This window comes from Corythoichthys intestinalis, chromosome 8, assembly GCF_030265065.1.
Source record: "Corythoichthys intestinalis isolate RoL2023-P3 chromosome 8, ASM3026506v1, whole genome shotgun sequence".
Lineage (NCBI taxonomy): Eukaryota > Metazoa > Chordata > Actinopteri > Syngnathiformes > Syngnathidae > Corythoichthys > Corythoichthys intestinalis.
Genome location: NC_080402.1, coordinates 37,869,131 through 37,891,278, shown reverse-complemented (window position 1 = coordinate 37,891,278; position 22,148 = coordinate 37,869,131).

Sequence of the window (22,148 nt, the reverse complement as noted above, 5' to 3'; positions counted from 1 at the left end):
AGACAAACCCATATAACCATACACACCACTGTCATTAACCATAACAATTGCCCAGTGACAGGGTAAGTGATAGCATTGCTCTGCCTCCTGCCAATTAAAGCATAATGTGAAAGAGACTGATTCAGTATTGCTCTAGCAATGCTTGGAGGGTTTTCTGTGTGTGTGGTGCGTGTGTGTCACTTCTATTTGCACTCTTTGCCCTGTTGAAAATATTTGCAGCTAGTGCCAGACAGATTGCAGCTCCTCTCTATGGCTTCAGGCAACCTCACTGGATGTGTCTCTCCTATTATTTATCGCCGCCATTCCCCCACCCCACCACACCCACAAATCAGATTAGCAATCAATATATAAACTATATGCCCCTGATGAAAGATATTTCATATGTGAGCAAAATGCGTTACATTGACCGATTTTTCAAAATTGAGGTTTTGGAATAATTTTTCATAGGTTTATAATGGCATTCAATGCAATATTTGTCTTATTTGCAACTCGCCCCCAGTGGCAATTTCTGACACTGCAACTTTTTTAAAAGGTACCAAGGATAGAAAGACATGTAATTCCTAAAAGATAAATGTTAGTACAAGTTATAATAATTTGATTTTAAAACGCCTCTTAAAGCTTCCGTTTTAATAAAATTTGTAAAATTAAAAAAAAAAATTCACTAGTATGTCGCCATTGTTGTTGACATCGCAGGGCAGTGACATCACATGCGGACGTTGCCGGATTCCACAGTGTCACTTTTAAACTACATCAATTTTTCGTCGGTTCTGCCCTTCCAATTTAAACCTCAGCGAAATATTAATGAGAAGGACAGGCCTATCAATATATCACAAAACAAGCAGAAAAAGAAAAATGAACAGGGAAGACAGATGAGACGAGTAGCTTACATGTGTCAAGTTCGCTAGTGACAGCTGGCACTCTCCAGCTCTGGTGACAGAGCAGGAGAGTGATGTCAAAAAATTTTTTGCAGATCTTCACGGTAAACTATTGTGTGATCCAACTTATTCCAATATTATTATGGAAATAGTTAGCTTCCAGACCTGTCATGTGCTTTACATATGATTAGGGTATGTATTGAAACGCAGCAGTTTGATCACAGCACCAAAACATGTTGATGCAGTCAACAAATACAGACGCATCGCGTACAAGGGTTTATTGAACACACAAAAAAAAAACACAAGATCGCGAAAAGGGAAACAATAGAAGAAAAAAAAAACTGAAACCCGTGGTGAGAAGCCGTATAAGCAAGGTGAAAAATAATAATGCACTCAAATACCTGCACATTGTAGAGGATTCCAAAAACCAGGGCGGCAGGCAAATGAAAAAATCCAGGCAAAGTCGCTTATTCACTGGGGAGAAAACTTCTGGAGCAACATCTGAAAAACTGAGAACACCGGCAGGATAGTCATTGACGTGGACGGCGCTTTTACGTGACAAAAATAAGGTAAGCCGTCATTAGACGTCTCAGTAGACTGCATCAACGTTTTTTTTGTGCTGTGATGCAAAGCATAATCAAACTGCTGTGTTTCACTGTATACCATAATTATATGTAAAGCACACGACATGCTAACTATCTCCATAATAATATTGGAATAAATTGGATCACACAATAGGTTACTGTGAAGATCTGCAAACCTTTTCTGACATCAGTCTCCTGCTTTGTCACTAGAGCAGGAGAGTGCTAGCTGTCAGTAGCGAACTTGACACATGTACGCTACTCGTCTCATACCGTCTTTCCTGTGAATTTTGCTTTTGCTGCTCGTTCTGTAAAAAAATATCGACAGGGCTGTCCTTCTCATTAATATTCCGCTCGGGTTCAAATTGGAAGGGCAGAACCGACGACATGTTTATGTATTTAAAGAGTCACACTGTGGGAAGCTCGGCAGTGTACCCATGTGAGGTCACAGCCGTGCGTCGTCAACAACAATGGCAACCTACTAGTTAAAATAATTTTACAAATTTTACTAAAACAAAAACATTAAGAGGGGTTTTAATATCAAATTCGTATTACTCGTACTAACATTTATCTTTTAAGAAATACATGTCTTTCTATCAGTGGTTCCCTTTAAAGCGTTTTCAGGACCCATTTTCCCAGACTGGCGTTTGCCCCTTTATCATGACACTGTACCATGAATATATAACCTTGATGACTATATAGGAAGACAAGTTTCAGAAAAGACATTTTATTTAGTTTTAGCATGCTTTTACTGTGTTTCAATTTTATTAATCTTTATTGATTTATTTACTTTGTTGGGCCAAAGAAACAAAAAACAAGTATTCTTTCGTGCTGCTGGCTCCATAGGAGGTTAAAAGTTTATTTAGAACTTGGTATTTCAGAACAGAGAGCAGAATTGGGTTAAGCATGCTTTTTCTGTTTCGATTCAGTAACTTTATTTATTCATTTATTATCCAGCCAAAGAAACAAAAGCAAAAGTGTACTTTGGAACCGCCAGCTCCAGAGGAGGTCAAACGTTTACATATAACTTGGATTTACAAAGGTTAACGGCTGACATCTTTAATTCAGGTACAGTATGTTGAGATCTATGTGCATCAGACTCCTGACAACACAGGCAACACAGAGGATGATGCCACATTTGAATAATTAAATGGGTAGAATTGATAATGCCTTCTCTCTGTTGTATTTAATGGTTTGAGGCATAGATGGGGGGTACAAGTGAAAGGATGTATGTAATAAAATGCCTGCATTTGCTTGTCTTCATCTGATAAAGGCTATTAAAAGCCTTCTATGATTGAGTACCACCACGTGCATCTCTCCAAACGTTTGCCAATGCCAGTATTAGTTCTTCTGTGCTGTATGAATGTGTTTGGGCCTGCGTTTTTGCTGACATAGAACCTTGCTTTCTTGTAGTATTTTAGTCTTCATCAAGCGAGAGAGAGAAAAAAAAAAAAACACCCCTTCAAAAAGAAACATCTTTATCATTTTCAATTTCGTCCATATCCTTGGGGATTATACCTTATTCTAAAAATATGTGGCTTGTATTTTAATTAGCTTACCAGATTGAGTACCAACTACTGTATACACATTTAAAAGCCTTGTTCTCTGAAGGGAATGTTGGGGGCCCCTCTTAGAGATGCACTACTTTACAGTATACCTTCAATGTACACGAGTACTCTTTTCATTTATGCTTAATTTTTCAGAATTATTTGAAGTTTCTCATTATTTTTACATTCTGAAAAACACTTTCTTTGTTACATAAATAAAGGTACTGTCTTTACTTTTTGAAACAGGAGAGAACTATTGATTAAAATATTATGGAACCTGAGTCTTGCTACCCCTTTAAACAATGTCATGCACTTATATCATTCCAGTTTTCACAGCATCTATTCATTTTTTTAAACCTGATCATTCTGTTCAATAAAACTCAAGCCTATCAGTGATGAAACAGGCTGGATGTCAAGAAGAACAATACTTCCAACACAAATTCATAATCAAACAACACATAAAAAGGGGGTGAATAGATAATGATATTTCTAAATACATTACTCTAAAAGCATTGAACCTTAGATGCAATAATAAATATTAGAGGTGAATGGAGGACGAGAATACATTTTGATTTATTATACCGGTCAGATCCAAAACAACTAGAGAAATTCGTTTAGTGTAAACCCAGTATTGAGACCAGCGATATAACATACTCAATGAGGCACTTCAACAATGTCTATTCACCTTGGCAATTCCTCAAGGTTCCTTGTTTGTGCTGTGCCAAGGATCCGAAGTACAGTATGTGTGCCTTTGCACTCTAATCATGTGTCATGTAACATATAGCGCTGAATTTTAATGTTTGATTAAAACTACTACATACATTAAATCACTATTAATGTGTGTGCCTGAAATAATACAGAGAGAAACAGATATTGAAAACTAACTTAAGACATGATGATGTGGTCGAAGGCACAATGAACTCTAACCAATGCCATGGATGATATCACAATACTGTTTTCTTGTCATCCCTTTCGCAGCTCTGACAGCTCTCTCCTTGCCCACAGCACCTGAGATATGAGAGAAATGTTTGTACAGGTCATAGACTAACATTTAAGCCCCCATCCTCACTCTAAGCTTGAGGTAATGAACAAATGCAAGGGCAAATATCTTTTGAGAGGCTGGACAAATCCATTCCAGCCTTATAGCTAGTGAAGTATGACTAAAGTATTCCCCTAAATTTATTAAACCAAGGCACACATTTTGCATAGTAAAAATCTTACATCACACCGCCCAACATGAACATCACAAAAATAGTCAAATAAAGCTTTTCTCATACTCACACGTTCTCTTTGTTTCAAATGTGGGCCTATTTAACTTAACACAAAGGTGCGATACTTGCAGGAAGATGTGAATTATTCTGTTGTATGAATGGCCCTGCCTCCAGAGCACTGATCACCCTCCTTGTGTGTGTGTGTGTCACTGCCTTGATTGCATGATTGGACAGATTGGTCAGCCTGGAACCAGGCACTGATGGTCATTGTTAGCAGATTACTTAAACCAGTCCTTGGCCTCGCATTATTGCCAGATCGACAACTCAACTCAAGAAGTTTGTGACTCCAGCTTTCAGCTAACAAAGACTCTTGTAATCTTGTTATTGAGCTCATTTTTGCCCCTTCTCTTGTTACCACAGCCAGTTCACCTCCCGTCTCTGCACGTGGGTCCCCCATTACCCCAGAACCTTAGAAAAAATATGTTTTTTGCTGTCCAAAATGTGTCATATTTAATGTGGAATTGTTTGTTCTGAATAAAATAGTATTTTTATCTGCACCATACATTTTGGTTTCTGCTACTTTGGACCAGTTTTGGCCCAAACTGTTCACCTATCCGGCAAGTAAATCCATACTGACTTTGGGGCCGATCCGTTTTTACGAATTGGGCCAAAATTTGCATTACATCAGGCCCAAGTCCACTCCAGTTATATTTTGATATCTGGGAATCTGGACTACAATTGGGCCAGTGCTGGCACAGATTAGGTAACATGTGCCATATCCACGCCTTACATTAATGTTGTGTCTGCTACTTTGGACCAATTCTGGCCCAAAACTGTATGCTGATCCGGCATGTGAATTCATACTGAGTTTGGCCCATTGTTCAGAAAGACACTGGGGCAGAACCGTTTTATGCAATTAGGCCGAAATTTGCAGTTCATCTGGCCCATGTCCGCTCCAGTTATATTTTGCTGTCTGGGTAGTAATAGTTAGCTTAAAGCTATTTAACAAAAAAAGAAGAAACATTTGTAGTTCACCAGTTGCTCCGTAAGTTGTATGTTGATACTTTTTATCTAGAAAAAAAAAAAAAAAAAACAACAACCAACATGACGCACACAGGAAGGCCGAAGGTTAGACTGTCCCTTTTGATTACCTGTGACGAGAATCCTCCCGGAAGCAGGATCCTCCATCAAACGTGTCCAGTAGGGTGGTCCACCCAGGGAGAATGGTGAACACTCTGAATTGGGACACAGCTATAGAGTTTTAGTTTCATGGCTTTGGGTAAAAAATAAAATCTCTGAGTCAGTTCCTAATCCGGAGGAGCCTGTTGCTGTTCAGGCTTCTTTCTGCACTGGTGACAATGTGCAGAGGGTGACTGTTATCATCCAAGAATTTTTTTTGTGTGTCCTCCTCTTTTCTACTGTCACCAGGGTGTCGAGTTTCATGCCAACCACAAATTATTCCCATCTGATCCATTTGTCCAACCTGTTTGTGTTCTTTTTTTTCAAATGTTCCGATCCTAGAAGTTTATCCGACTCCAGGTAACAAAGGCATTGACCAGGCTTCTGTGCTTACCTCGCCATCATCTGTGATACGCCGATGATGGCTGGGGTATCTATAAACATCTGGATGTGACAACAGAGAGTGAAGAGGAGGGACGACAACCCCGTCCCCTGAGATGCTTATGCGCTGCAGATGACACTGTCTGATGTGGTGTCCTTATTTTAAAATTAATAAAATGGCTGAATTAGTTAATATTAAAATGAATGGGAGATGTTGTAGTGATACTTTCGCCTGACTTCAGCGCAGCAGCTTGAGATCAATTCCCACTCAGTGGCAATGTGATTGTGAGTGCGAATGGTTGTCTGTCTCCGTGTATCCTCCCACTGACTGGCGACCAGTTTCGGGTGCAGTTCGCCTTTCGCTCAAAGTCAACTGGGATTGGCTTCAGCACCTTGCAACCCTGACAAGGAAAATTGGTGTTGAAAATTGATGGATGGATAAAATGAATGAATTAATTAATTATTACGAAACATAATAAAATAATGAATATACATGCTGCTGTATTTACTTGCTTTCACCTTGTTAGCTGTCATATTTTGCTCCCAAATGGGACATTATTTTTTAACATTTTACATTACATTTGGTGGTTGATTTATTCATACTGGTATTTGAGCAATGGTGAACACTTTTAATTCATCCTATTGGTTAAAAGAATGTTTTAAAAGATTAATGTTTGCTCAGTGAAAGTGTATCTTAACTAGGTGAATGTGCGCTGCTATAGTTCATCATGTCGGGGCAGTGGAGTTGTGGTGAAAATCAGACCTGGCAGATGAGCATTATAAAAGTCTGGATTGTTGAAGGCCTCTAATCCCAAAGAGGAAACCAGAGTTTTTAATACTTAATACAATTTAAAAAGATGGTTACCAGCCTTCACTTTAATTTCATCAGCTGAATTCACTCAGCGTGTGTGGTCGTCATATGCATATGAACAACATGGGATTTTTTTTTTTTTTCAATATGTCTTCGTTATACAGCATGTGTGTGGTATCCTTCTCCTGTTGTACCTCAAAACATTGAATGACCTCCAAACACCCCAACAGAAGTGATTAGAATAGCATAAAAAGTGATGATGCTGGTTATATTGCAGCTTTTTCTCCAGTCAGTATTTGACAAACTAACATGCACGCTTCGATCTCCCGGGTGATAGAGTGCATCAGAGTGTGTGTAACCAGCCACGCTGGAAGACCCATGGACCTCGATGCCTGCCTTGAATAGGGAATGACTGTTGAATATTTTACTCCTGACATTCACCACATCTCATAAATCATTGTTTATGGATCATTTAGTCTGTCCTACTGTTTGTACATGAGCAAAAAAAAGGGTTCTAAAAAAGTAAGGCACTCATGTTGTTGATGTTATGCACTCATATTAAGACTGTAAACATGCAAATCTGATCAAGGAAAAATACACTTAAACCTCTCAGGATCAATGACTTTTAAGGGTTGAGAGGTACCCCAAAAAATGCTTATTTTGGGCCATAATTTGTAGAAAGCTGTCATCAGCTAAAATTAAAACAAAGTGTTATTTTAATCCTTTTATCCTGTTTCAGTGTCTACATTCTTGTATGTTTATTAAGTTGAAATTCATATGGCTAGTCGGTTAAAAAGCTGTGAGACATTAAACGGTCATAATCTAAGTGGTGCATGTGTGGGTGAGTGTGTGTTGAGGCAAGTAGCAGACATTGGTGGGATGGCTGCACAGTGTGAGCAGACTTACAATGGCATTCGGCTGCACACACACACACACAAAAACAGTCAGAAAGAAAGACAGAGAGGAAGCAAATAGGGAAAAGGCTGAAAGCAGAGAGTTGAATGCCAAAGAAAAGTTATTTCCCCACAGTATATTGCAGGAGCTGCTGCTCTTTGCAAACAGAACCCCCCCTCAACCTGTCTCCAAGCCCCAATCATGTTGTTGTTAAGGTCTTTCTTCTCTTTGTGAATTGGCAACAGTATCACCAGCACCACCACACTCTTGGGCAGTACTTCCACAACAATCTCATATTTTACCCCCAACACTAAGTTTCAGGACCTTCTCATGTGCCCTCAATACATACTGTATGTAATATATACATATTATGTGTGTATATATATATATGTATATGTATATATATATATATATATATATATATATATATATATATATATATATATATATATATATATATATATATATATATATATATATATATATGATACAGGGGAGGAAAAAAGAAACACAGGAGTGAAAGAGGCTTTTGCTTGTACTGTAGTATTAAATCTGTGAAAGAGCAGGGCCTATGTGAGAATGGGCCACATATATTGAGGAAAGAAAAAAAAAAAAAAACAACAGTGCCTCACATTTTGTCTGATGTCAGCAAGATTAGAAATGCAGTATTCCATCACGAGGATGCACACAAAGCTTCAAGCGACCAAAGGAGAGAGATAGAAAAGTGATAGTGCATGTGGTAGAGCAAAGAAAGGTAAACGAGAGCATCCCTAGAGGTGCACAAGGACAGTGTGAAGCAGGACAACTGGGAACAGAAAGCTATGGATAAAATAAACAAATGTACAACATAATGTCTTATTAAAACAAAAAAATGATTAAATGAGTAGCAAATACGCCAGTACTGGAATAGACAGGGGTCGTGTGACATAAATAAATGGCTTGAGAAGGACCAGTCAGCCCGTCGAGGGGGAACTATTCACAACGAGGAAAACGCGACGAAGAAAGCTGCAAAATGTCATTGTTTCCGTCTCTTTACTTAAATATTTTTACAGGATATTCTTTTTATCTAAGTATTTTCCCCAATTGCTAAATAAATGGCATGGTCATGAAAAATAACAGTGTTGTGCTAAATGGAATATGAAATAATAAAAATGCACTTATTCAGGACGACATGGCAAAATTACTCCATAATGGTCAAAACTGTCGACTTCACCTTTACTGTCGCACCTCCCGAACGATATTTTATGACACCTAAATCGGACATATGTCATTTTCCTTCCCTGGCTTCGGAGAATATAAACAAACCAAGAGGCGTGACAGCTAGCCGACATGCTAACCCGAACCGAGTGATGTATCAAAGTCTTCGACGCGGAAAATCACACATAACTAGCCCGGATTATTTGACATGACGACTGGGTTGTCGATTGTCTTCGCGGATCGGCAAACCGCCTGGCGGAGAGCAATTTACAGTTCGTTCCCCGGAGGAGGGCGGCTGCAGTTGTTGTGCAGCTAACGTGCAGCTAATTTGCATGAGGAGAGCTTTTTATATGCCTATCAATGATCAAACGTAAGTAGTCCTTTATTTAAAGAAAGTTTGCAGTGTTTACTTTGTAATCGCTGTATTCGTATTTGACATAATACAAAACAAGATGTTTACTCACTTCCTCGTAAATCCAATGGTCCCACAGTAATACGGCTTGTTTTGGCCAATATCCATGGTGAATGGGAACCTTTTGAAACTCCAAAAAGGCGCACATGCCTCTCCCTCATAAAGCAAGATTTTTCTGCAGCCGTTTGGCTGGCGTGATGCGAAAAATAAACGTATTAAAATCAGCTGAATCCTTAGTCCTCATACACAACAGTACGGCTGTTTAGTGAAGAGGACGCCTTCACCGGAACACGTCACAGCGCCCCCCTCCTCAATGCAAGACCGAAGCCGGAAGTCACTCATTTTCATGGCGCGGGATTCAAAAAACTAAATAAATATAGCGATCGCTTCCACATACATCCAAGCGGACCATATCATTCAGGAGCATAAAATACCGCGTGTATTATGAAATAAACATGCTTTTTCTTTTTACATGCACTTTAAGATGGTAAAAGAAAGACAGTCATGGCAGGTAACAGTTTTTAAAGAGTTTTGTCACTGACACAAGCACCATGTCAAGAAACTACATATTAATTATCTATTAGTATGGCTACGGAGTTCAACTGAAGAATTAACAAAACAAAAAATACATCTTGCGACCAGAATTGCTGGTCAGGGACAATGAGAATGGGCAGACCGTCTCACCTGTCCAAGAAACGTAGGCCAAATGCAGTCAAAGTGCTTTTGTTATGTATTTTTCAGTGTCGTACAATGATGGGGACACTGGCTCCCCAGATAGCAACATATATGTAGCTAGAGCGGACATGGACCAGATATACTGCAAATTTCGGCCCAATTTTGTAAAACGGATCTGCCCCAGTATCTATTTGAACAATGGCCCAAACTCAGAGGGGAGTCACTTGCTGGATCAGCAGTTTTGGGCCAAAACTGGTCCAAAGTAGCAGACACTACATTCATGTGTGGCCCGGATGTGGCACACATGTTACCCAATCTGGGCCAGATTTGCATCAAAACTGTTTTCAGTATTAAATTTGGGGTCCATTTTGTTCAATGTATCAAACATTAATGAGTTTACATTGCAAATTATATTTGACTATTATAAGAAATAATAACATTTCTTTTTCTCATTCCATGTATTAATGGTAACATATTAATGCACCATAACAATACAACATTGTTTTTCTAAATAATATTTTAATTGAAACAAGCAACTCCACATTAAAGATATTAAAAAAAAAAAAAAAAAAGACAAAAATTACTATGGATGGAAAAAATTATTTCCTTAATCAGATTTTTATTCTTAACACAAATATCCACAATAACTCAGAATTTTGTAATAAAAATACACCGAAAGATACTGTTAACATTTCACAGTTTACATGGCACACCCTGCAAAGTAAAAAAACTATTTGCTCCCAATCAGACACACCTGCTTTCCAATTCACTCGTGTTAAATAGCCTGCCAGGCTGACTCAATAGAGCCCGACGCTAGCCTTTAAAAAAAAAAAAAAAAAAAAAAAAAAAAAGAATATAGCTCTTATAAGGCCTATCAAAGAAAATACTGAATTGTCAACCGTCTAAACACATTACAGTATGACACATTGAACAAAATGGACCCCAAATGTAATACTGAAAATGATTTTAATACAAATCCCGCACAGTGCTGGCCCAGATTAGATAATACGTTGCCATATCTGGGCTATACATTAATGTGGTTTCTCCTCCTGCTCCTGCGTATTCTCGCGTTTTTGTGTCGCAGAGCGGATGCCCGCCTTCAGCGTGCACGCTGCTGTGACGTCACACGTCGACCGTTAAATTTCGGGCGCATCTGGTCTGCACGGTCGGCCCCCGAACTATGCGTAACCTATCATTTGGACTGTTAGATTGATGATACGGGCCGCATCTGGCGCACTGACAACCTTCAGCTGGTGCGATTTCTATGCGTATCTGGTAAGTTGATGCTGGCTCCGGCACGGAGTCACCTGCTGTTGGGGTCTTTTTGAGGAGACAGTGATTTTGGTTTGGTTCCTTAAAATATTTTTTTATTTGTTTTTGAAAAATAATTTACTATTACTTGGGTTGAACATACTAAACATTACATACATTACATTACTAAATCAAAATACCGTAATTTCCCGAATATAACGCACACTTTTTTCCCCCAAAATCAACTTGTAAAATCATGGTGCGCATTATAAACGGGTACATGGATGGAGACAGAAATACAGTGCCTTGCAAAACTATTCGGCCCCCTTGAATCTTGCAACCTTTCGCCACATTTCAGGCTTCAAACATAAAGATATGAAATTTAATTTTTTTGTCAAGAATCAACAACAAGTGGGACACAATCGTGAAGTGGAACAACATTTATTGGATAATTTAAACTTTTTTAACAAATAAAAAACTGAAAAGTGGGGCGTGCAATATTATTCGGCCCCTTTACTTTCAGTGCAGCAAACTCACTCCAGAAGTTCAGTGAGGATCTCTGAATGATCCAATGTTGTCCTAAATGACCAATGATGATAAATAGAATCCACCTGTGTGTAATCAAATCTCTGTATAAATGCACCTGCTCAGTGATAGTCTCAGGGTTCTGTTTAAAGTGCAGAGAGCATTATGAAAACCAAGGAACACACCAGGCAGGTCCGAGATACTGTTGTGGAGAAGTTTAAAGCCGGATTTGGATACAAAAAGATTTCCCAAGCTTTAAACATCTCAAGGAGCACCGTGCAAGCCATCATATTGAAATGGAAGGAGCATCAGACCACTGCAAATCTACCAAGACCCGGCCGTCCTTCCAAACTTTCTTCTCAAACAAGGAGAAAACTGATCAGAGATGCAGCCAAGAGGCCCATGATCACTCTGGATGAACTGCAGAGATCTACAGCTGAGGTGGGAGAGTCTGTCTGAGAATCTGGCCTTTATGGAAGAGTGGCAAGAAGAAAGCCATTTCTCAAAGATATCCATAAAAAGTCTCGTTTAAAGTTTGCCACAAGCCACCTGGGAGACACACCAAACATGTGGAAGAAGGTGCTCTGGTCAGATGAAACCAAAATTGACCTTTTTGGCCACAATGCAAAACGATATGTTTGGCGTAAAAGCAACACAGCTCATCACCCTGAACACACCATCCCCACTGTCAAACATGGTGGTGGCAGCATCATGGTTTGGGCCTGCTTTTCTTCAGCAGGGACAGGGAAGATGGTTACAATTGACGGGAAGATGGATGCAGCCAAATACAGGAAAATTCTGGAAGAAAACCTGTTGGTAACTGCACAAGACCTGAGACTGGGACGGAGATTTATCTTCCAACAGGACAATGATCCAAAACATAAAGCCAAATCTACAATGGAATGGTTCAAAAATAAACATATCCAGGTGTTAGAATGGCCAAGTCAAAGTCCAGACCTGAATCCAATCGAGAATCTGTGGAAAGAGCTGAAGACTGCTGTTCACAAACACTCTCCATCCAACCTCACTGAGCTCGAGCTGTTTTGCAAGGAAGAATGGGCAAGAATGTCAGTCTCTCGATGTGCAAAACTGATAGAAACATACCCCAAGCGACTTGCAGCTGTAATTGGAGCAAAAGGTGGCACTACAAAGTATTAACGCAAGGGGGCCGAATAATATTGCACGCCCCACTTTTCAGTTTTTTCTTTGTTAAAAAAGTTTAAATTATCCAATAAATTTTGTTCCACTTCACGATTGTGTCCCACTTGTTGTTGATTCTTGACAAAAAATTAAAATTTTATATCTTTATGTTTGAAGCCTGAAATGTGGTGAAAGGTTGCAAGGTTCAAGGGGGCCGAATACTTTTGCAAGGCACTGTATATATGTATATATATATATATATATATATATATATATATATATATATATATATATATATATATATATATATATATCAGGGCCGCGTTAACCGAATATTTTCCGTCGTTGACCGATTTTTTAAAACGGTGACGGAAAAAACTGAAGTCCATCCGTCATTTTGACCGGTTGCAATTCACACCCCAGACCACAGGGTGGCGAGTGAGCATATTAATTAGCTATTGTCTCTCTTGATGCATGACGTGGTTGGCCTTACTCTGAAAAAATGTCGAGGCAACTGAGTGTCCGAAGTTTCTTCAAAAAGCCCCAAAACGACGATGGTGTTGATAAAAGAGGTGAAAAAACAGGGACTGCACAAGCGGGCACGCAATTCAAGTCCATGCGCACCAGGAGGAAAGTGTGAGACTACGTTCAGGCCACAGCAGGTGAACTGTTAATTTCATTGTTCCGTATGCTACATATGGTAGGCTACCTACCTACTGGGGCCTCAGTGACGTTTCTTATTCTCGATATATGATTATACAACTTTAACATTTGTTAATAATATGCTCTGTCTGTAGTATCATCCATCGCTTTTCCTTTTTAAATGGGCACTTATAAGCGAACGCAAGAAGTAACAACGGGAACATTTTTAAACAGGCATTTCACGGGAGAGCATTTCGACTCTTCGGCCAATCATATAGCGAGAGCGAGTGGATAGTGAGGGGACCGCGCGCGGCTCATAAGTGTCTCTGTCACGTGACTGTCGTAGCCGGTGTAGGCGCTTGAACCTACACCGGTAACGCGCTCGGCCAAATGGACACACAAGTACGGAAGGTGAATTATGCCAAACAAAGGGTCACCACAATGTCATTATCATCATTTTAAAAATTTAAGTGACGGGTAAAAATAGATTATGACCGGATTTTTATGACCCTGTCAGTCAAAATGACAGACAACGGAAAAGTCTAGCGCAACCTCTGATATATATATATATATATATATGTATATATATATATATATATATATATAAAACGTTTTTGTTTTTTATTGACACGGCCACGTCGTGTTGAAGAAACGTATGCGGCGACCCGTTGCCAACAATTACGGTACGTGACGTCACCATTTTGTTTCGGTAATACTTCACTCTAATCGGCCGAGTGATTTTGTCTGTGTTAAATTCTGCTTTTTTCACTCTTCATTAAAGCACAGAATTTAGTTTCTTGAACTCATTTGAGTCAACGTTTATTGCAGCTCTGCAACTCGGACCATAACAAACGTAAGCACACAGACATCCTGTGTCCGTCAACTATATTTGTCCCTCGGGAAACTCAAACCCAAATAACAATAGTTCCTATGGTTACTGTTGTGTCGACAGCGATGAACTCTTACGGATTTCCAACTTACGTTCTCACTTTCATTTTACCGTATCAATCCATGGAAGAAGCATTTATTCATCATGAAGAAACGAGCAAGTTATACAGCAGCCTTTAAAAGAAAAGTCACATCTGTTTTGTTTTCTCCTAGATTCTAGTAAGTTGGAGAAGTTGTCAAATCATATTATTACTGTAAATATTGTCAGTTTATGGTAATGTTTTGAACTACCAATGTGCTATGCTTGTGCTGTGTTTCACCAGTCAGTAAAATGACATTTATGTGTCTGTACACGAGCTCTGTTTTCTTGTATTCTTCTATTTATTGGTGCTAAAATTAGGGGCTGGCGTTATAAACAGGTACAATAATTTTCCCTAGATTTTACAAGTAAATTTGGGGTGCACATTATACACGGGTGTGCCTTATATTCGGGAAATCACGGTACATATCGCACCAACATGTGTGTTTTGTCCTAAATGATGATTGCAAAATGATTTTTATGATGCAAAACAATCTTTTCAACTCATTTCAGTCTGGATTTCGGCCACAACACAGCACCGAGACCGTGCTTATCCAAGTCCTAAACGATATTTGTCGGAATACTGATGCAGGCAAATAATATGTTCTGGTACTGTTGGATCTCAGTGCGGCATTGGACACGGTTGATCACAACATACTACTCAGCTGTTTGGAATAGTGGGTAGGGCTCACTGACACTGTTCTTAATTGGTTCACATCTTATTTACATGATAGGGATTTCTTTGTGTCAATCGGAAACCTTCAGTCAGAACGAACCAAATTCACTTGTGGGGTCCCTCATGGGTCCATTCTTGGACCATTTGTTTTTAACATCTTTATGCTTCCCCTGGCTCAGATCATGGAACAGTATGACACATCCTGTCACACCTATGCAAATGACACACAACTCTACATTTCTGTGTCCCCGCATGATTATATTCCCTCAGTCTCCCTGAGTAAATGCATTCATCAAATCAATGAATGGATGTGCCGGAACTTTCTTCAGCTAAATGTGGAGGTGACAAAAGTGATCCTTTTTGGCCCAAAAAAGGAAAAGTCAAAGATCAGCACGCACCTTGGCACAATGTCATTTACAGCTGCAAGTCAAGTCAGAAATCTTGCCGTAATTATTAACTCAGACCTAAAATTTGATAGCCATCTGAAGTCCATCAATAAATCTGCTTATTACCACCTAAAATATAACCAGAATTAAGGGGCTTCTGACTCAACAAGACATGGAAAAACGTATGCATGCATTGTTTTTCAGTAGATTGGACTATTGCAACGATATATTTACAGGTCTTGACAAAAAATCAGACAGGAAGCTGCAGCTAGTACAGAATGCTGCTGCCAGAGTCCTTACAAATACAAGGAAACGGGACCACATTACGGTTCTGAAATCATTACACTGGCTTCCACTGAGTCAAAGGATAGACTATAAAATACTACTGTTCGTCTACAAAACACTTAATGGCCTTGGACCAAAATACATGCTTGATTTGTTGGATCCCTATGAAGCATCTAGACCCATAAGGTGGTCTGGAACCAGTCTCTTGTATGTTCCAAGAACAGGAACTAATCAGGGTGAGGCACATTTAAGTTATTACTTTCCTCACCTCTGGAACAAGTTACCTGAAGGTCTGAAGTGTTAGCTCCTTTAAATCAGGGCTAAAAACGCTTTTGTTTAACAGCATATCCATAACTATATATATATTTCAAATTTCAAGCTGTTTGCTATTTATTCATTTTATGCATAATTTTATTTCCTTTTTCAATTGTCTTAGTTTTAACTTTCTTTTGATTAAATGCGATTTTTATTATTTATTTTATCTCTGCTCGTGGATCTTCATTTGATGTAAAGCACTTTGAATTGCCTTGTGTTGAATTGTGCTAGACAAATAAATGTGCCTTGCCTTGCCTTGCCTTAAATAACTCACATAAACGTAACAGATTGTTTAAAAAAAAAAAAAAAAAAAAAAAACTCTGAATGAAGTCACGTTTTATAGGGGATGTATGGGGGGGTAACTTCTTAATGTTTAAGATTAAGGGCATTCGTAGCTTGAAAAAAATGTGTTAGTTGAAAATTGCTGAAAATTGTAATAAAATAAGCATGGTACTAATCAGGAGCTGTCACTTGTTCATTAAACAGAGTTCTGAAAACTGTAACTAACAAATGGACCATTCAATTCGAAGATGTACTGTATTGTCTGTTTTATTGTCAGAATCAGTTATAATTTCTATGTGCTACCATGTTGATCTAATCTGCATATGATATTCAGAACATGTAGTACAGGTGGAATCATGTTAAGTTATTATTGGGAATAAGACTAAAATAAGTCGTTTTCTGTACTCTGGTCAGACACTGCAATATATTTTTTACAGCGTACTTAAGAAAAGGAAAACATGTCAGTAGCAATATGCATACTAACTCATTATCATTAGGGTCAATGATACATCTGATATAATTTGATTACGTTTTATCATGTTAGCAGCTCATATGATTCTGAACATCTGGGTTTTTTGTTTCTTTTTTAATAGCATCTGTGGTTTCTATAACTGCAACATGATAGCTATTAAAATGTGGATTACCAATAAATTTAGTAAATCACTCACTGAAGTCAAACGTGCAAAATACATGCCTGTCACTCTGCTATACTGTATGTATCTATTTCACAATAAAGATGACTCTTTTTAAATGTTAAATGTTCTGTTTCTGAAACTGTCCGTTTAACAAGGAGTACAAAAAATCAGCAGTACACACATCTGACTAAATTGGCTTCTGTTGCATCACCTTCTAATCTTAACATTTCCTTGATCCGGCATGCTTCACGTCTTCTTTTCATACCCTTAATCACTCCACACCATTTTCTGAAGAGTAATTTAAATGCATTACACATTCTTTTGCCTACCGACTATCGTCATAAATTTGTATGCAACAAGATCTGTACCACTCATTATTACAAAGTGAATCTAGGGCAGATTTGCACATTGCCTTCACCATGTTACACACACAAACACACCCATGCGCACGCACACAAACAGTCTGGGGAACAAAACATGGCCAGGTGAATGTTTGTGCCATGTTCCAGACAGGTGCAGGGCAGTCTTTTTAAGTGAAGGACATCTAAATCCAGGGTGGTCATTTTGGTGATGAGGGCTGTGGAGAGCGGACGGCTGCTATGGTTGTCACTGTGAGGTCCTGATTTGCTAGAGGCATGTCCTGCGGTGTTTTGAGGGACATTGCTGGACCGTTGGCAGTGAGAGCGACTGAACTGACAAACAACACACATAATTATACATGCTGTTTTTAGTGCTTAGTAGATATTTATTACTTCGACGAGGCCACTCAGTATTATGTGGCTTTCTTTTGAATTTATGTACCATGGTGTACTTACGATACGGATAATTTACAATGTAGTTTCATGTACACGTAGCTCGGTCTCTGGACTCCACACCCATGCAAGAGGTGTAAAATCAAACAAGGTAAACATTACTTTTGCTGCCAATATCCCAAAATAGGCTTTTTTTCCAAGACATTTTTAATTTGCAAATGCGTCTGCTGCAAAGTGATTGAACATTTTAACGCCGTGGTGGTGAGCTGCCGTCTTCAAAAGTGATAATACAGTCAATGTGCAAAATCTCACAAGATTTGCCGGAAGATGGTTTCAGTCGCTAATTTGACAACATAGAGCATGATTCCGCCACTACACCACTCCTGGTCGCGGTAACGAAATATATACTCTTTATTCGATCAGCTGTAGATAGAATGGGGTGACCAGTGCTCATTTGGATTCCACCTCCTTAAAATGTGCTGATTTTTGCCTGACCAAAAAAGGGGTATTTTAATTAATGGATGCCAGAAGATTGTTACCTCGCCAGGAAAACAAACAAAAAAAATAATAATACACTCTACTTTAACATTTAGCCAATGAGAGAGAAATCACACCAATCGTTATTTTCATTGTTATATATTTCTGGTATGTAGAATATGCTTGTATTATTTGTACTCTTACAAGTTGGGGAGTATTTAGTGCACACATGTGTGTTCATGCGTGCATATGTGTGGATGAGTGACTGACTGCTGCACTACGACAGCCAGCATACAGTGACACTGTTATAGATTTTTGCTAGAGGGCTGCTGTAGGGTTTCACAAATCAGTCTGTTCCTCTTATCCTTTTCGTCTCTCCTCCTGTCATCCACCTCTCCTCCTCCCTTTTCAAATCAAATCTTCCCTCTAACCAAAAGAAGACAGCTTTTTAAACCTTGTGATGCCACTTAGTCAGTGTTTGCTTGTGAAGTTCATCAAGGTTGTGTATGATTGGAGAAGAAAAGTTAAAAGCATATCAACTTTTTGTATGAGGCTCCAGTTAATGCTGATGTAATTATTTGTAATTTAGTATTTACATTGCATGACAACTGATATACAGGTATATTTGATTGAAGATGATGCTTAGGTAATTTGTTTCAAATTTCAGTTCACTTCTCATCAAAGTAAATTTTTCTGTCACATTTCAGCTCGCCTATGATCAAAGGAAGAGTAACTAAAAAAGAAGAATAAGGTTAAGATTTTTTGTAGTTTATGATTTATCAATCAGATTTTTTTTCGTGGATTAAGTCAGAGATATAAAGCTGGAAAAAAAAATACAACTCATTCATACCGCCATACTACAAAAGCAGTGAAGACTGACAGTGAATTAATGCCTCACCATTTCTAGAGTATTTTCTAATTCTTCGAATATCTGTGTGTTGGTAATGCCTCCAAACATTTAAATGCCCTTTAAATCCTGTTTGAAGTAAAAAAAAAAAAAAAAAATGTATACGGTATATATATATATATATGAGCTGTCAAACGATTAAAACTCTTAATCGAGTTAATTACAGCTTAAAAATTAATTAACCGTAATTAATCGCAATTCAAACTATCTATAAAATATGGCATATTTTTCTGTAAATTATTGTTGGAAAGGAAAGATAAGACACAAGACGGATATATACATTCAACATATGGTACATAAGTACTGTATTAGTTTATAATAACAATAAATCAACGAAATGGCATTAACATTATTAACATTCTCTTAAAGCGATCCATGGATAGAAAGACTTGTAGTTCTTAAAAGATAAATGTTAGAACAAGTTACAGAAATTTTATATTAAAACCCCTCTTAATGTTTTCGTTTCATTAAAATTTGTAAAATTTTCAATCAAAAAATAAACGAATAGCTCGCAGTTGTTGATGTCAATAATTACACCATGCTCACTCATGGTGCTGAAAGCCATAAAGTCAGTTGTCATGCTGAAAGACCCTGCCACGTCTCATCTTCAATGCCCTTGCTGATGGAAGGAGATTTTCACTCAAAATCTCTCGATACATGGCCCCATTCATTCTTTCCTTTACACAGTTCAGTCGTCCTGGTCCCTTTGCAGAAAAAACAGCCCCAAAGCATGATGTTCCCCCCCACATGCTTCATACAGTAGGTATAGTGTTCTTCGGATACAATTCAGTATTCTTTCTCCTCCAAACACGAGAACCTGTGTTTCTACCAAAAATTTCTATTTTGGTTTCATTTGACCATAAAACATTCTCCCAGTCCTCTTCTGGATCATCCAAATGCTCTCTAGCGAATCGCAGACGGGCGTGGATGTGCACTGGCTTCAGCAGGGGGACACGTCTGGCAGTACAGGATTTGAGTCCCTGGCGGCGCATTGTGTTACTGATAGTAGCCTTTGTTACTGTGGTCCCAGCTTTACTAGGTCCCCCCGTGTGGTTCTGGGATTTTTGCTCACCGTTCTTGTTATCGTTTTGACTCCACGGGGTGAGATCTTGCATGGAGCCCCAGATCGAGGGAGATTATCAGTGGTCTTGTATGTCTTCCATTTTCTAATAATTGCTCCCACAGTTGATTTCTTTACACCAAGCGTTTTACCTATTGCAGATTCAGTCTTCCCAGCCTGATACAGGTCTAAAATGTTGTCTCTGGTGTCCTTCGACAGCTCTTTGGTCTTGGCCATGGTGGAGTTTGGAGTGTGGACAGGTGTCTTTTATACCGATAATGAGTTAAAACAGGTGCCACTAATACAGGTAACGAGTGGAGCCTCGTTAGAAGTTAGACCTCTTTGACAGCCAGAAACCTTGCGTGTTTGAAGGTGACCAAATACTTATTTTCCACTCTAATTAAGAAATAAATTCTTCCTTCTCTTGACTCTCAATGTGAAACATTAAAACTGTTCAGAATCTGGGCACTTAGACTTCCATTCTCTGTGTCAAACAGCTGAACAGGACAGGTTTAAAAAAAAAAAAAAAAAAAAAAAAAAAAAAAAGAAAGAAATTCTTTAAAAATCAAACAATGTGATTTTCTGTTTTTTTTCCACATTCTGTCCCTCGTGGTTGAAGTTTACCCATGTTGACAATTACAGGCCTCTCTTATCTTTTCAAGTAGGAGCACAATTGGTGGTTGACTAAATACTTATTTGCCCCACTGTATGTGCATGCTTGAAAAATAAATATATATATTAGTGTCAACCGATTGAACTTTTTAATCATAATTAATCGAATTTTTGTAAACTTATCTCACTTTTTCGTGGAAAAAAAAAAAAAAAAAGATATTCTTGATTTCTGCCCCATTATTTTATCAAATTTTAATACTAGTGCCATCAAGCGATTAAAAAAGATCAATCGCATACAGTCCATAGTGAACTAGCGATTAATCGCATTTTGTTTTAATTTTTTTTAAATGCAAAAATGATTATATATTTGAAGTTTTAAATGTACACCTATTAGCACAGGAATTGACCGATGTGGTTACTTTACATAATTCAAATTTAAGCCTCATGAGAAACTAGAGTTGGGCAACTTTACATTTGTAAAGATGAACATCAATTTCCCCGCAAATAACTTCAAATAAAAGCATGTCCACACAAAGTTTCGGATCAAAGTTTCACAGCACAGGTCCAGTTTCCATTTTATTTTTGTGGTACGATCCATAACCCTTGTATTTTATTTTACATATTTTTACTTTAGATACTTTACATTTCTGTATACATGTATACCTTAATGAAATACATGTAACATTTGTTGTCATTAGTTTAGTATCATTTATTAAATAAAATTCCCCACAAAATTGAAAAATTAGATAAAATAAATGAACACACCAAATACTTGTCTGACAAAGCATTTATAGACTTCATCCGTGCATTTTAGGTGGATTTGCGCCAGTCAGTCCAGCTCAGAAAGCCACATATTGGGTTCATACACCAATGTTGCGTTTTACCTAAGAACGTGGATCCGATCCTCCGTGTCCTCGTACCCAAAAACGGTGAGCTTCAGGCAGCTGCGAGAGGAGCGTGAACCGCCCGGAGCCTCTGTGCTGGAAGTTTTTGTGGTGCTAAAAAATGTCCACATTCTTTCATTCGACACGTTCATTCACAGTTTATCCGCGCATTGCAGCTCAATAAATGACAATAAATGTCATAATCCGAGTGCCACATTTTGGGCTAATACAGCCAATTTGACGTTACGCCTGACAAGGTGAATCAACCCCGATCTTTTATGTGCTTTTGCCCACATATAGTGCTCCTCGGTGGCCCGAAGATGCATGTGGCGCCAGGAGGTTCATCGCTGTATTTTCATCCAAATATGCTCGAAAACGACCATGGCGGGTTTAAACTCTTCACGCCGCCTTAACATGCGCCATATTGGTCTTTGAATTCCAAAATTAAGTTTAGTCTGAGAAACAATATTTTACTCTGATGGCCGATGGGACACGTGCATTGTCTTGAAGTCCAAACTACGAGGCTTTGGGCCATAATTAATCACGCGTTAAAGAAATTGACGGCATCTAAGGGGGGTTGCCTTAACGC